Source organism: Ambystoma mexicanum, chromosome 10, assembly GCF_040938575.1.
Source record: "Ambystoma mexicanum isolate Mex_15411 chromosome 10, UKY_AmexF1_1, whole genome shotgun sequence".
Classification (NCBI taxonomy): domain Eukaryota; kingdom Metazoa; phylum Chordata; class Amphibia; order Caudata; family Ambystomatidae; genus Ambystoma; species Ambystoma mexicanum.
This window is the reverse complement of record NC_090932.1, coordinates 372727929-372741688: the sequence shown is the minus strand read 5'-3', so window position 1 is coordinate 372741688 and position 13760 is coordinate 372727929. Positions and strand designations below refer to the sequence as shown.

General features: G+C 46.6%; 1 protein-coding gene across 1 annotated transcript in view; it reads left to right on the top strand.

The window, feature by feature from the left end:
- ADGRA2 (adhesion G protein-coupled receptor A2) overlaps nt 1-13760 on the top strand; it is a 574510-nt gene that overhangs the window by 466068 nt on the left and 94682 nt on the right. The gene's annotated exons all lie outside the window — the stretch shown is intronic.

Genomic DNA, 13760 nt, shown 5'->3' with positions numbered 1-13760 from the left:
CTTGGAATGGGGGTGTTAACTACCTGTAAAGGGTACATGTCAAGCTTTCCTTTTTGGTGTATACACACTGGTCACTAGGCAAGGCTCATTATGAGTCGGCGGTAGCCGTGCTGGTAAAAACACCACGTCATTTTTTTTCTGGCGCCCGGCAATGGGGACATACCGAGGCATTACAGCCCTGGCAGTTCCGGTAATTGCCCATTGCCGGGCACTGGAAAATATTGCTCCCCATTCCCAATTCGAGTCCCATTGGATTCAATGGGAATGGGGAGGACGGATGCACCGGACCCATTCCTGAATGGTGCCGGTGCTCCCGTCAAGGTCTGCGAGCGGGTGCCATTATGGTCAGACCTGGCGGGCTGAAAGGCACCCGCTCGAGGAACTCAGAGTATGCCGGTCCGGTAGCAATGATGCTGTTAGCTTACCGGCACCATTGTTACCGGACCGGCACCCTTGTAATGAGGCCCATAGACTAGCTCTGTCACTGGACGCCCACGGGGGGGGGGGGGTTCCATTGTATCCCTCCTGCAGAAGCTCTAATAGTGTTTTACCAGGCACAGAGAGCAAGCGCCTAGAGCCGCACAGGACTGGCCTCCCTTTCACTTCCTGTGCTGCCAGGGACACAGTGACAGCCCAAGACCAGCTCAGGTACGTCATGGGATCCTAATCTTATTTTTCACAATTCATTGCACATTTACTGCTAGAATCCTTACACAAGCTCATTACCACCCTGGGGTGGACAAATTGAGCCTGTTCCTGTCCTTTCAGCCGCTTCCCAGCAACGTCATTTCAGGGTCGCCAGGGGTCGCACTTGTGAGCCCTTAGATCTCCCTTGCTACACCTAAAAAAAGAATGTAAAGAAAAATGTTTTTTTTTTTTTTGTTTTATTTTTTAGAAATTGAAGCTCTTGGGCTGTGGCCAATGCCATGTGGCTCTTTGGTTCTAGAGTGGCTGGCTTTCTTGTTCAGGCTTCCACAAATGTAACACTTTGAGCAGTGACCCTAAATAAGAAAGAATAGGAATAACAAATGATTTGTCTTCTGGAATTCTATACTTTAATTGCTAGACTGATTAAAGGATTATTTCAGGCACACTTCAGGGGGCGAGTCACTGTCTGTTCTTAAACACCTCTAATTCACAATGCAGACAAAATTCTCCAAAAAGCGTTTAGAGTAGAATAAGCACCCACCCATGTTGGACTATGTATTTTGATTTTCACAAGTTGCAGTTATAGCATGGTTTTTTCGGCTGATACATATAGTGATCGTCTTGTATGAAATGTACATCACGTTACAGGGATAGTGTAACCATATTTTTCATAGTGTACTTAGGAACAATGCTATGTGATGCCACTTCCTGTTTTGTCAAATGGTAAAAGGTCGTGCTCCATCGCTTCCCGTGATGTCCCTTTGGGGTGGGGTCAAATGGCATCACCTCATTTGATGTCATCAGAGGTCAAGGGTCAATTGATGTCACTTCTGCTACCCCTGACATTTTGGATGTTTTCTACTTCTACTAGCTCCAATTGTTGTCGTATTGGTTTTGAACAAGCACTGACTGGACACTGAGCACAGTCCAGTTGTATCCCACTTATGGATACGGGTGTGCAAATACTTCTAATATATAGAGGACACGCTTCAGTTTCATGGCCGTTGTCGCGCCAAAACATCCCTGCGCCCAGTGGTCCCCGTGCCATACTGGCTGCGATCAACTGGGTGCATCGAAACGGGACGTGCAGCAAAACGGCCACGCCATAACGGCGTGCGGCGAACTGGCCATGCCAAAACGTCCTGCTCAGAGCGGTGTCAAAGCACACAAACACAACCCTCTCTCCCCTGCTAGGTATATTTTACCTGTAGCACCCCCCTACGCCCACGTAGAGCAAAAATGTAATCAGTTTTCAAACACCTGTTAAGTTGCAGCTGGTGGGGGCAATCTGCCCTTCCACTGGGGCCTGAACTACGGTGTTTGGGAACTGCAGCGCCCTGCTTGTTAGTGCTTAAGGGTTGTGCCCACCAGTTTGCATTCTGTGTTTTTAAATCCTGTTTTTAACACAGTGGGCCTCATTAGGAGTGTGGTGGCCACAAATGAACGGTGCCGGTAAGGGACCGGCACCGCTCCTTCCGGGCTGCCACATTACGAGTTCTGCAGCGGGTCCTGCTCTTCACGCCTGGTCAGACCAGACGTGCAGAGCGGGACCCACTAGCAGACAAGGATGCTAACAATAGGCCCGTCACTAACAGACCCGTTGTTAGCATCCTCCCCATTCCCATTGAGCCCTATGGGGGCTCAAATGGGAATGGGGACGTACTGGGTCCGGGTCCCGCGAAAGGGAATTACCAGGCCCTCCAAGGTCGGAATAGCCCGGTAAGTCCCCTTTTGCAGGACCCGGACCCGAGTTTGGGGGTAGCCATGCTGCTAAAAATGGCATGGCTACCTCCAAACCCGTAATGAGGCCCTAGTCAGTCTGAATATGCTCGCAGCACCATGACACTCACGTATGCAGCCTCCAAGACACTGGGCATGTACCTGCCAATGGTTGAGAGCTTTGCCCCACACAGGTCCGAGTGTTTGCCTTTTGAGTGGCCAGAGCTTCTCCAGCATTCCACGGCACCTGTTTGTAGTGTACAGAAATCATTTCCCTATCTGAATGCTTTATTCTCTGGTGTGATGTCATGGCAGGTGATTATGAAATTCATTAAGCCTCTGCTGTGACTCCTCAGCAGAAGGATACTGCATTTTCTCTGCCAGATGGTTGCTATGGGGTGTAGGGAGACGAAACCTTGAAGTGTTGATGGTGTGCATAACTCCCTCGTGCCTGCCCTCTTCTCCACCAGCAATGCTGGCCACGGGGGTGTTGCAGGGGGTGAAAAAGGGTTGGATGGCATGCGCATCATAAAATTATAGACTGATAGCTGTCAACTATGGAGTGCATTCCAAATCGGAGTTCTGAGTAACGTCATGGATATCAGATGTCATGAAGCACCCCTTGGTGGCAAATATGCCTGTAGTTGATAGCTACCTACCAATAACTCTGTAATCTGAGGGACCTCAAAGCATGAAGCACCATGGGTACAGTAGACGTCACACTAGGGATAGCATTACTGGCACGCCCTGTCGACGTCCGTTTTCGAGTTTCAAAAACAACAACTGTAATACTCTGCAGCTTTCACTAGATGTCGGCCTATGCATAGCATGTGGATCTAAGCAGATACAAGCCTCAGAAATACGATTACGGTGAGTAATATCCCATATTTTTGATAGAACATGGGTTGATGCATTTCAAGGTAACATGTTTTTAGTTTTCAGGGTCTGAATGAGTGCACTGCATAGACCTGCTTTTCCTGCTATGCACCATGTCTCTCAATTTACCAGCACAGATAAGACTGCAAGAAGGACCCGACGACTCTCCTTTTCAAAGAACATCTCAACAGTCACTGATTACTCCACTCACCCCTACTTCACCCCTCCACTGCTTCCCCTACCCATCCTGGCTCCTAAACCCATGGGTGTTTCCCCTGTGTAGTGCTCAGTTGCTTCCCTTATATGCTTGTGGCTTATGAAACCTATGCATGTATACATATTTACAGCGCCTAGATGCCCTTGGGCTTGGTGCGCCATACAAATGGTTAAATAAATAAATACAAATAAATATATATATATTTACGCACCTGCTTGCACTAGTTCAATATTTAATGCACAGCAGAGACTTGGAATACTGGAATTTACAGTGCAGAATGTAAGCGCGCAACCTTAAAAGGGAAGCTTGGCCCAGCCTTTTATCAGGACTTTAACCTTCTACCAGATTGGAAGTGAATATGCCTTCTAAGCCTTTGCCCTACATCTGCCACGAGTGTAGTGGAAGCAGATGGGCGTGCTGCTGTCTGTGAGCGAGGGCACAGAGAAACCGTGGCACGGAATGGAATGGAATGTATCGGAATGCTGCCCGGAGGAAATACTAGCGCTTTACAAGCATTTCTAGTCACTAATTGTTGCTTTTGTAAGTCTTGCCAGGGCAGAGGAACAGGCCCAAAAGGGTGCCTCAGCTTGCTGTGCCCAGGAACTCCACCTGTACGACAAAGATGCAGCTCAGTTGGGCCATACCATGTCTTGAGTTGATTGTGTTCTGTGCAGAAGGGATGTGGCCTAGCACTTTGGGGTGGACCTCTGCTTTTGCGGGCGAGGTCAGGACGGAATTGCATGGGTTTATTTCCATTTGGTGAAGTTGCAGTATCTGTTAAGACAGCTGCTCAGTTGCAAGAAGGCTCAGCGAGTAGGCTTTGAGATCTGTGTGTGATCTTCCGGCCGCAATGTTGAATCCTGGCAAGGCTGACTCAGCCTTTTATCCTTCCACCGTCAATAAAACGACTACCAATTTCAGTTGGGTAATAATAACTGTGTTTAAAATTGTGCCATCTAAATTGCATTGGTGAAAGGGCTATATAAATAGCAAATTATTCTTTGGGGTACCCACGCCTCTATTCCTCCATGTCATAATTCTGCATGTGCCGATCCGATGCCGGCCATCGCAGCATGAAACGCTTCATATAAAGGGTCACGTGCCCCATGGGTGTGGCCCCACTCTGCTCTTCAGCCTGTATTTGCAGACCCTGCCTGATTTCCTTTTCAACACCAGGTGACGCCCACCTAGGTTACAAACTGAACCTGCAAATTGTGTCCTGGACACAGACAACCCTGTTATTTTGAATGATACTGGGGTATCAGTCGTGTGCAGCAGCGGAACAGGCTTGCAGACAACCTTCTGTATTTACAGACCTCACCCTTTTTAAAAGCAGACCGAGCCGGCATACAGTAAAAGCTATGCTAAAGGCCCATAATATGGCGTTTTGCCCATAGGTTATATAAGGGGCTGGAACCTGGGGCACGGGTGATTTCGCTTCCTCAGGAAGTCTCTGAAGTTGGCATGTGGAGACAGCTCCTGGGGCACTGTGGAGAGGCACAAGCATGGTGGGGCGCTGCACATGGAGCTGAGTGTGATGCCTCTGACCTGTCAGGCCCGAGTACCTAGATTGGACAGATGTGAAGTTAACTGTTATGTTAATATGCTTTTATATTGCGCTGAACCCCCACCGCAGCAGTTTCAGAGGGACTCGGGTTGTCCATGGAGTGGCATATCGTGCCACCGCCAGGGGCATCCAGACATTAGTCTGCTGGAGGAAACAAAATGAGACCGGGGGAGATAAGAGAACGGGAAAGCGGGACACAGATGCTACAAACTTAGGGAAGTGAAGGAAGGAGCCGGAAAGAATACCGGGATGGCATGGGTGCATATCGGTCCAATTAGTACAATTCATTGAGCCATGTGTTTTTCTATTTGGAGTTCAGGGCACCCACTTGATCTCTTCGGGAACACAATATTATTTTTTATTATGAGAATGGTTGGTCCTCACCAAAAAGCTGCACCACAATTTAGATCCAGTTTCAAACTATTTATTTAATTCAAGTATCTCAACTCCTGTAGGAGAGCCCATCTCATGACACCTGTTTCGGCACACCTAGTGCCTTTTCCAAATCTGGGCATTCATTTTAACAGTACTTTGCATGACATACACATATATTTGTCTTTCTCACGTCGTTTGCTGCGCAGTTTACCGGTTACTCCCGCCTTAAAAATTGCAACCTCTTGTCTCAATGCGTCGGCTCTCTATTATGAACACACTGGTAAAAGTCTAATCTTGGGTCCCATGGGAATCCCTGTAGGATCCATGATTTCTGATGATTCCTCACATCTGTCGCATTGCCTCCCTAACCACACCATCCACTTCATCCCCATGAGCCAGGTAAGATCCTTTCTGAGTCCAGACTAGTTGTGTTGAAGACTCGGGTGAAGGTCCGGCCTTTGGCCCAAACCACCAATGAACAAGCAAGTCAATTTAGTGCACAGGGCATATCGTGTTTGGGGCTTCAGGCCGCGTTTCCTGGACCCCTCCCTAAAAGAGGCTGCTCAGGAAATACTGCCCTCAGATGACCGCAACAGGAAGAGGGGTGGCAGCAGGTTCAGAAGACAGGCAAAGTCAAGGGTGCAAGCAGGGCAGCAGGTAAGTGTTTTGTGGTGGCAAGGGTATTTGGGTTAGAGAGCGGCTTGGAAGAGAAGGGAGCGTATCAAGGTTGCTTCGGGCAGGGAGGGTTGGAGGCGGGTGTGTGATGGAGAAGATGCAGTGGGGTAGGGAAAGTGGCCAGACCTGACATGAGGGTTTGGGGATGGGGTTGAAATCCCCCAAGGGAGCCATAAAAGGACCCTTGGGATGCGTCTCGGAGGCAGACAAAAAATGGTGGTCTTTTGAAAGAGCAGTCTCTATTTGGTGGGATGATGAAGTAGTACCCACTTTAGTTTAAAAGATTTACTGTGCTTTTTTTTTCAGGGGCTGTATGCCGTCCATCCCCCCTCTGTGTATTCAAAGAATTCATCATTTTTTTACCAAAAAGTGATACTTCCTCTTGATAACCCCAGCACCGTGTCCAGTGGCAGATTTAAGGCGAAGGGCTCCATGGACAGCACCACCTGACACAGGGCCCTAGCTGGGCGGGTCATGGAGGCGGAGCTTTGTGTGGGCGGAGTTAATTGTGGTCACAAGTACACAATGGCAAACTTTAGGGACAAAAGATATTTTTTATTAAGTTGACTTTATTACAGTTACCTAGGGGTCTGGCTAACTGGAAACAGCTGGGTCTCCTCAGCAGGCTTTGTTATCAATGCTAAATAGTGTAAACCTAGAGAACATTTGCGTCCTTGTAGCAGAAAAGTGATGTCATTCTGTTTGTGCGGGCGTTGCTGCAGCCATGCATTGCAAAACGGCAGAATTGCATAGAAGCTTTTGCTGCACGGGTTGGAGAGTGATAACCTCGGATCTGTATACGGGTGCACTAGTATGGAATTACAGAGCCCTTTACAATATTTTGTATCTGTGTGTACTTTAGATGCAAAACAGATCAATGTGGACGGTGTTAAAAAACAAACAAGAAGATTATTGATGTTTGTGAGAATAGTGTGATGATCGCAGCAGGACCAGATGCTGTATCTATTAGTTTATAAAAAAATAAATGTGTAAGATAGAATACTGTGACACTCCCCAACCATACCACACCCCTAGGTGCCCGATTTACAAAACGTTTCCAATGGGATTTTTCCATTGAAAAGTGCTTTTGTAAATGAAGCCACATGGTGCCTTCTAGGATAGGGCTTTGCTCCGTTAACTTCCTAAATAAAGGAAAAGTAAAAAAAAAAAAAAAAAAAAAGCAACACAGAGCAACTGCTAATGTGGATTGTCGTAAATATTTAGAAACATTCGCATTGCGGCATGTATTTTGAAGGAGACCTTCAGATTTGTATATAACAAAGCCCTAATGCTGTGACGACTAACATTCAAAACACGCCACAAGATCTACGTTTTATTTTGAAACAGTGACCAAACCCCTCTTCATTGCTGCACCAACCTTGTTTGGCTTTGTTTATACTGTGAAAGCTGTCCCATAAAAGCCTGCCATGTTCCCTCAAGGTTGACAAACAGCGTTAAGATCCACACTGAGCCATAAGGCGATGGCACTCGTGCTCCCTGGCAGCAGTGACGGGGAAAGTGAGCAGAGAACTCGCCAATGCAAAGCCGGCCCGTCACAGCAGAAAGGGCCCTGTGCTGTGTGGAAGGGACGGGGCCTAGCCCAGGGGCCCGCTCGCCATTTGTCTGGCTGGCGACCGTTAAATTCGCCTCGGACCGTGTCGTGGATTCGAATTCGGGTCGCGCAGCATTAAATTTAACCAAGCGACCACACAAATCTCTGTACAGATTGTAATTAAATACTCTGGTATACAAGACATTTCATGTTTTCTTACACATTTTGAGATGTAAAGGGTGCGTACCTTTTCTATTTAGCAAAGCAACATATTAAGAAATCATTGTCTCTTGGGAAATGATATGATAGGTTATTTATAAAGCGCTTAATCCCCAGAGGTTTCTAAGCGCTAACCCGGGGATTTAACCTGTATTGCTCCGTGTCGTCTTGCTTCCAAGGCGAGCACGTTGACCCTGAGCTATCCTCCCGAGAATGCTTGTCATGTGGACTTTGAGTTGGGAAAGACATCTTTAAACTAAATATGCAACTGGTCTTCAATTCATGTCCCTTGCTTGTGACATTGCTTCCCACTGCGTACGCCAGAGTCCCCCCACTTTTTTTTAGGACTCAAGCCCTTGTATGTCCTTAACAACACCTACTTGCATAGCTCTCATCTCATCCGGTTTTGGCAGCTGTAACCGCCTTGCAAGCAGCTGACTCACCCGCCAAACCCCCTACACGCCCATTCACTTCTAGGGGCTCTGACCCGCCCCCCAGAAAATCGGGTGTTTTCACCCACCTTGGCGACACCAAAGTTGAGAGCTACGCACGTGCAAAGTCACAGCCAAGGTTATCAACGCCTGCACGTGCTGGTGGAACACACACCCCCATGCCCCTAGAAGCTCTATTGGTCCACTCTACTTTTCTGCCCTAACAAGGAGGCCTTCCTGGTCCGATCCGTGTTGAATGCAGGTGACTGCACATCTGGCCGCCATTATCCGGTGATTGATAAGCAGGGTCCGCGGCGCACTTCCTTCTTGGCACCGCGCCCGAGGCTGGAGCAAGAAAGGTGTCGGAATTTTCACTGGCAAGAGAAGAAAGACCATGGCCGCAGAAATGCAGACGTTGGCCGTTTCTTTGTGTAACACAAACGGCCGGGGCAACGAATCTGTCTTGAATTAGCCCTGCGCCCGCACCATACTTAAGTTTATCTAGGGAAATCAGGATTTTAACATAAAACGTGCTGACTTCGCGTCCAATGTGTGAACTGAGAAAGGAGAACGAAAGGGAGATTTCCAGACGGGTATTTTATAAGTGGAGGGCACCATCTACCGGTCATAATTGAGATTGTCATTTGTTTCAGACGACTCCTTCAACCTTTTTCATTTTATTGGAAAATCGTGGGGCGCCCGACTTCAATGAATTTGCCCTATTTATTAACTGATTGATATTGAAACATGCCGATAACATAAGTAGCTAAATTGTATCTATGTGCTCGCCTTGGCTGTACTGCAATGACCAGACCCATTCGGCTCATTTTAGCGCTTTAGGAATGACCAAGGTTGACGGGGCTCAATGTTCAAACCTGGAGGTGATAACAAATGCAATTTGGCAGCACCCCCGCTCTCTTATCTACTGAAATACACCCATGGCTCCTTACCCAACCCCCGAAACGACGGCCTCGTTGTCGCTCCGGTGCCTTTTTGCGCGCGTGTGTGGGAGAAACTGCCCAACTCCTTCACGTGGGAGCAGAGCGCGTAGGAGACAGGGGCAGGTTCAATAGGCCAGGAGCCAACCCTGCGCATGCGCTTCAGGGGGACCTTCACCGGTCTTCCCTCGCCTTTGTCTGAGACCCTCTTCGCTTCGTTTGCTGTTTTAGCCTGCACAGCGTCTGCTGGGAGGTTCCCGGCCTTCACTCCCCTTTTAGTGAAACATGTTTGATGATAGGGCTCTGCTGAAGGGGGTGCGCCTCTGCTTATATTCCAGGGGATGCAGGGGATGGGGAGGGGGTGTTCGTGGGGGGAATGGTGGAAGGTAACCGTTCAAATGTTGGGAGAAGCGCTAGCTTCAGAGACTGTGGGGGAAGGGCCAAACTGACTTGAGTTGGGGCCTCTAACTTCTTTACACATTCGAATGAGAGTATTCTAGTGCTGCTTCAATGTTACAAGCAGGTAACTCTCTCCTTCATGTCTGAGACCGGACACTTAATCACTGCTATGAAAATGAGCTGTCTCCTGTCCCTTCCTACCCTTCCAACCGCCCGTGTCATGCATGTACTAACACCGACCACAATTTCAATTGCCTAGAATGTATGCATAAGAATTCAGGTACTAACAATAAAAACGATTTACATTAGTAATAGCCGGTAATTGTTAACTATGCAGCAACAGGCACCGTTTATTCTCGTTGTCCTTTCCATCCAGTTACGGCTCTGCAGGCCCGCCTAGTTCAGTCCGCATAGCCCAGAATTTTGGGAGGGGGAGACTGGGGGCTAAAGTCTGATCTGCCCAATGACCGCTGTGCCACTGTCTACTATTGGCTACTTGTCATGTGATCCCTAACTATTCTTGGTAGGGCTGATGGGACGTGCATTCTTGGCGCTCGCGCCACCTAAATATAAAGCCAACTCTTGCACTGTTATGTTCACATTTTTGGGATTTTGGGGATTTAAATGTCTAATATCTCACACTCACTCCTCGGAGCACGGTCACCCTCGTAGGGGTCAGCCTCTCTCATGCAAGGTTAGGGTCTTTCAATGGGAGCGAGTCTTATTTATTGGGTATTAGAGTCACTCATTTGGAGGCTTTTTTAATTATTAGAGCTTAGTCTCAGTCATTGCAGAACAGTTTACTAATTTCACCTTGATTTCGCTCTCATGGGCTTGTTTGTGGTCACAGTGGCTCAGTCACACTCATTGGGTATTGGCCTCACTCCTATTAGGCCAGCCTTTCACACCGGATGGCTGTCTCAGTCACTGACGTTTGGCGTCAATCACGGGAGGCTTGGTGTCACTCCGAGGAGGTCTGCTTAATTCCATAAACACAGAAAAAGGGGACGCCTGGTAAATCTAAAGTCCAGTCATACCTGGAAAGAACCAATATATATCAGAGTACGAAGGGACCGAAGTAGTGTAAGCTTCTGTCAGGTGAAAAACAAAGTCACAAAATTGTGATCTACATGAACCCTATTACACTCAAACAGGACATATGTTGCAGTAAAGCAGAAGGTGAAAGAATTCAATTCACATCCAAACCACAAATTATTACAATAGATGTATTTATTCCATTAAAAAAATTCATAAAAATCCAGACCTGGATTGTAGAATTCAATGTAACAATTAATATATGTATATGTGAAAAAAATAAAAAAAATAATGAATACCTAACATATTAATCACAAAATACACAATGAAATAATTCAAATAATGCATCAAACCAAGAAAACAGCTACCACAACTCTCAGAAACTCCAATCTCACTTCACTCATGCCACACCACCAAACTCACTCAAATAATACAAGCAACTAATCAAAACAATGCAAAAGACAAAATATATCACCACTACTACAAATAAATGTGTTATGACAAGTTAACAAAAATAAAACAGACTAAACTAAGAGAGTATAAACACTGTTAAATACTCCGATTGGTGTGATTGTATCAATAAGTCACTAATTGATAAATCATTAGTATTTTATTAATAAAATAGGAAGACCCAACATGTTTCTTTCCCAATCCCTTATTGATTGGATAAGTGGAAATTCTTCAGGGGTTGTAAGATGTGGAGTCATCCAAAAGAGGGCAATCTATAATTATTGCTGATTCGCTGGCACCTTCCTGTTATCACAACACGAAAGGACACAGACGCCGACGCTTCACACTATTCATATTCCGTTGGTAAATGAAAGCATTCCATCCCAGTCACTTAAAGATGGAAGCTCTCACTCGAAAAGAAGCATAGCTCATTCACACAGTGATCCCCCAACCATCTATATTACAAGTGCAGTAAGGATTCACTCACCCACACAGTTCATTCTTGACAATAAACAGCTTCTCAACCACATGCACCACTCTTATGTATGCACATAGGGTCCAAATATCTTCAGCTATCACTCCGCAAATACTTCCCCTCACGGGCTCTTCGCTCCTCTACCTCTAACTCCCTCAGGGTTAGTTGTTTTTCAAAGAAACAAGCCTCCCTCTGGAATAGCCTCCCTGCCACTCTAAAATGAATGTGAGGAGAACCATCTCCGGTTCCGGAAGCACCTCAAGACTCTCCTCTTTGCTTCTCCCTTTGCTCCCCTTCTACCCTGCTGACCTTTTCTCTTGGCACTGTGCACCAGGTCCCCTGGGCCCAGGTACCTGCTCACCCTGCCATCCTCCTGCATTGCCTCCTGGCCACCCCTCCCACTGGGATCTGTATCTGTACCCATACAGTCCGCCACACCCCCATGTCTTCTTTGTCTGCACTTATCAGACTTACCCAGTCTGCTGCCGTAAACACAGCATTTGCCACTTGCTGGCTGCACTACCACTGATTATTGCCTCAATTATCTATCTATTTATTTGAATTTATTATTATTTATCTGTTTCTCCCCTGCCCCACACTCTCCACTCTCCCCCTTCCATGCACTTTTCCCCATTCCCTTTCCCATGCACTTGCACATTCTCAATTTCACTGGGCCTAGTAAGATCGTTGTTGTGGTCTCCACTGTTTCCCTCCCTCGCCTTGTTGCGCTCTGAAACACGTGTATGAGCTCGATACAAATAAAATACAATATCATATCACCCAACTCTCTCACACACCTTGTTGGTCACCATTTATTCACAACATCAGTGGTGTATCATGTGGGGTAGTGGGGAAGGGGCAACTTGCCCCCCCAGTGGGTCTTTTAGGGCAAGACCGAGACATTTGGCAGTGGGACACCTCTCCCGTTCGGTATCCTACAGGGGTACCGAACGGGAAAGATGTCCCGCCGGCAAGACAATGAGGGTGCCAAGCACGGTGTTCCTGCTCAGCACCCTCGCTGTTCTGGTACAAAGCATTACAATGGGAGCCATTCGACATTGATGAGAGGGAGGGGACTATTAGCAGGGACCGTTGTCCCTTATGAAGTGTGAATAGTGTGATCAGAAGTGAAAAGGGTGGATAATGGTGCATGCTTTATGAATGGCTTTAAAACCCAGTGGGGATTTGTTAGGCTCACATTAATCTGCATGATGCTGTTGTTACTTCATTCAGGATGGGGAGAATAAAATTAAAGCCATACTCTTATTGCCCAGCATATTTCTAAAATGATGCACATAGTGTATAGTTAGTTTATTATGAAAGGCTAGTTTATTATATAGTGCGGTTTGTTTCCAAGGCATTGCTATAAAGTATTATTTAAGCACATTGGGCCTGACTCACAGAGCATTTTCCTATGGGACTACACCATTATAAAACGCTTCCTTGAACCAGACCCTTAATATGCAAAGAAAAACCTTAATAAATATCTATATCAACTAAATCTGGGAAGATGTGTTCAGTTGCTTAAATGGTCCACAACCCAGTTTCACCATTTAACCAAACTGTTTGATCCTGGGCAAATAATTTAATTGCACTGTGCCTTATCTGCAGCTCTGTAAGTGATTCAATCCATAGCTTATGTTAATATATCATGCTATTATTAAAAAAAGCATAATGACTATCGCTTTGCTCCATATATAATAATAATGCAATTTAGGTATTTTGCACCACAAAGTTATTTGCCACTCGGCTTACTTATGGCAAATTATTCTAAAGTCACTTCCATGGTGCCTCCAAGTATCAGACTGATGATGCTCCTTGCAATGTCCTTTTTTGTGAAGTCACTTCTGTTGGTGCAGTCCATATGCACATTTGGTGGTTTGCATGTATTTTGCCCCATAGAGCCTAGGCAGGCTCTAATAAATGAGCTTCTGCATCTGTAAGGGTCCTGCTGGTTTCTTTTTTTTCTTATGTGTATGCGATAGAATGCCATCTGCCACTAATGTTACCAAAAATGTTGATTGGTGTGGGGTGGGGGGCACGAATGAGACCGTATAGAACCGCGCGCACTGCAGTGGGAGGAAAAGTAGCAGGACTTTCTTTGTGGCTCGTCCCCGCCCCCACTCTTGCAATGCTGGATACTCCCCTGCACAACATGCATGCACTTTGAGACCAGGTTCGTAT